Source organism: Brachyistius frenatus, unplaced genomic scaffold (assembly GCF_029030835.1).
Source record: "Brachyistius frenatus isolate BFR_SWC_R1_liver_20210118 unplaced genomic scaffold, ASM2903083v1 Contig_1, whole genome shotgun sequence".
NCBI lineage: Eukaryota > Metazoa > Chordata > Actinopteri > Embiotocidae > Brachyistius > Brachyistius frenatus.
Window position 1 is genome coordinate 1,446,231 of NW_027210600.1, and position 3,676 is coordinate 1,449,906.

Here is a 3,676-nt window from a genome sequence, read left to right on the forward strand (position 1 = left end):
GCCTCACAGAGGAGCTGACTGTTGTCTCAGTCTTATTCCCCTTTAAATGACCATTTTCTGTCATTTTGATCCATTGCTCCACTTGCATAATTTTGATCCAAGCTGTTGATACACTTTAATACCAGCGCTTGTCTCAATAAATGAACAATAATCCCCTGGTTGCTGTGTGGGAGTAGAGCTGGAACAAACAACAACGTACACATCATTGTTCCCAATGAGCTGAAAGAAAGGGTAAATAATAATTGAATGTGTGGATGACAATTTTAAACAATACATTTCCACCGTAGTATATAGACAGCCGATGAGCCACATCTTTATTTAAAGAACGTCAGAGAGAGACGAACTGGGGTGAGGATTTTATGTAAAACACTGCTCCTCCCTCCTTTCTCAGTCTGTTTTAAAAATCTCCTCCAGCTTGTCCCCCAGTCGCATACTGAGGGCAACAAATTGCGGTGAGACCCATTTCCCCAGTGTTTGTGTTTCTGCGGCGAATTGCCTCATCTGTTAAAAATGGGTAGGTGATGCATCTGGAGGGATGAAACATTTATCGGAGGACGATTTTTCATTACGACAAGGGTAGAGCTTCCATCAATATTTCAATGGGCCCGCCTGCACACAGTGTATTCAGTGTGTGTGTGTGTGTGTGTGTGTGTGTGTGTGTGTGTGTGTGTGTGTGTGTGTGTGTGTGTGTGTGTGTGTGTGTGTGTGTGTGTGTGTGTGTGTTCCAGTGTATTTTGTATTAGCCAAACGTCCTCACAAGGATAGACAAAATCTTTGAGTAAGTTTTAAGATTGGAAGCATATAGTCAAAGATAAGGACTGTTAAATAAAATGGTTAAAGTGGCCTTTACCTTTTTTTTTTATTTAATTACACAGCAGACCACCATGATAAACATAAAAACATGGTATTTTCAGAAACAAACACACTTTTATTTCTCTTCCATCCAGCTGATTTTTTTCCACCTTTTCCCTGATAGAACAAATGTCTGTGTGTCTCTACAGTTTCCAGTGTTTCAGCCTTGCCATGCTTCTACATACTCACGTGCTGCCTCCCCTCTCCTGCTCTCTCTCTCTCTCGTCTCTCGTAGCGCTCTCGTCATTTCGCTTCGGGAATGGCTGTTGTAAGCCGCTCTCCTCCGAGCATTTTCAGCTGTCACACTTTTTCAGAGTTCACGGCGCTGGTTTTAGTCCCTTGTATCAAATATTCATAGAGTGAGAGCCAGGAGAGGCAGGTTTGCCACGTGCTCTTCTGTCCTCCACCCGTCTGACTTACATCCCTCTCTTCAAATCTCCCTGACTCCCTCCTCCTCTTCCTCCTCCTCTCTCCGCCGTGTCATCTTCTGTTGTTGTCCACGGCCAGATTTCAATCTCTGTCATCAATTGGACATTCCATCTGAGCTGGAGAGGAGAGAGACAAAAAGCCCTAAATAAATCTCATTATATTCCTTTAGCATACCTAAACGACAGAATAGCTCATTGCCATTTTAACGCCAATGAGCTAGCAAGCAGTTTGTTTAGGTTTAGGCACCAAAACTACTTGATTAAGTTAAGAAAAAAGATTATGGTTTGGGTTAAAATAAGTAGAAGTCTAAACCTCAGCACCTTACTTTTTGACCAAGTGGCAATCAACCATGACATCACCCAATGATTTGTGAAAGCCTCGAGTTCGCTATTTTGGCCATTTTTGTTGCTATTAGAAGTGATCATATTTGGATAAGCTGTGGAGGAGGGAGTGGTGGATCAGACACGATCTCTCAGGACACGACACCCGCCAGTGGAAACACAACTGCACCATAGACCTGTCAATCAAACAGACACATCCCCAAAAATACTCCTTTTTGTGGCTTAATTTCTATTCAACAATGAAATTATTTTCAGATGGACCACCAGCAAACTAATAAGGAAGAGTGACTTTAGCGAATGACTCCATTATGACGTGTGAATTTTTTTTTATTAACTTTGTATTTCATTAGAGAAGTTGAATGGGAGTCTATGGAACAAGAGCCTTTTTGGAGCCAACCCCTACTGGCCCTCGGTGGTATTGCACTTCTGCAGTGGCTTCACTGAGTCTACTTTTCAAGTGAAAACAATTTTTTTAAATTATTATTTAAAAAAATAATTACTTAAAAAAAAAAAAGTATAGCCTCGGTATAAACCTGTAGTAATGACCTTACAACAAAATTTTGACATAGGTCTACAACAAACGTATATCACTTATATAATATTTCCTTTTTACTGTGGTTTTATGTGTTTAATAATAATATCCAGGTGCATATTTCACATGGAATGTATAAAGGTGACAGCTGGTGAGTGAGAGAGGCTGTTAGAAAAGTGAGAAAGGAGGGAGTGAAAGACAAGGAGAGGACATGGATCCACTCAGTGGGTTTCACTCCTACATTATCATTCTCCTCTTTCAGCTTCCATTAAGATGCATCAGTGTAGTTTTGTCATCACGTGCATATATCACGTTAGGAAGAAAAAAAAGAAAAGTGTTGCACTGCTTTTTTATTATCTCCGCCTTCTGCAATACACGAGAGACACAGCTGTATGTATCACTCCCACCTGATGTGTTAACTGCATATGAAGTGTGACCAGTACATGACTTCCACACCGGTATATAGGAGAGTATGGTATATGACATAAGGACAGACGGATGGGAGCTGAAGTATGGAGATGGGGAAAGTGTATTGGGTAGAAGAAGAGTGAGTGGGAGTGACAGGACTAGAAATGACTTGATGTGGGGGTTAAACACACTCGGTAATGGAGAGATGAAGAGGGATAGAGATGACAGGAGGGCATATGAATATTTGAACTTGTGGTGATGGGGGTATGAGGGGGATGGAGAGAGAGGGGAAGGGGGGTGAGGAGGGGCTGTCCCAGAAGTCCTTGTGATGAGTGGTGCTGTAAAAATATTTACCTTAAACACAGCACAGTGAGACATGAGCAGCAGTGGGAGGAGGAGAGATGTGAAGTCCTTCCCATCCTTCCATCTCTCCTCAGTCGTCGCTGCTTCCTTCTTCTTCCCCGGCTCCCCCCGTCAGATAAAGTGGGTCAGCATTACACATCAGCGCAACCCGCCGGAGGGGAGGAAGGGGAGGATTTAAGCTGAGAGAGAGAGACAGATTGGGTGAGGAGAGGGTAAGAGAGAGTGCAGAAAAAGAAAGGAGACACTGCAAAGAGATTTGCATTACGTTGACACACGGAGAAGTATTTGTCGGAGTGTGAGCAAGAGCAGGGATGGAGGAGAGGAGGAATAAGGAGGAGCGTGGAAGAAAAGACGATGATTAATTTATCTTTATGTTACGGCGGGCCACTTGCAGCCCGGGTCTGGCTGCTGCCGGCCCTGAGAGGCTCTGCATGATGGAGAGTCAGCCATTACTAGGTTTAAAGCTCTGTCTCCCAACACTCCTCTCATCTTCCTCCTATCTCCTCACACTCATTCCTCACTTCGATCCTCAGCTTTTATGCAGTTTTGTTTTCAAAGTGCGTGAAATGATGAAGGAGGAGAACCGGGGGAGAGGAGGAGGGAGAAAGAGAGAGAGGTAGATGAAGAGATTGAGAGCAGGATTAGCTCAGCCATGTCTCAGCTCGTGGCTGTGGATGTATTTACCCGTACCCAGTATCTCTGAACACATGTTTACCCACCTCGCAGACATGTGGAGGCAGCCTCTGCCAGC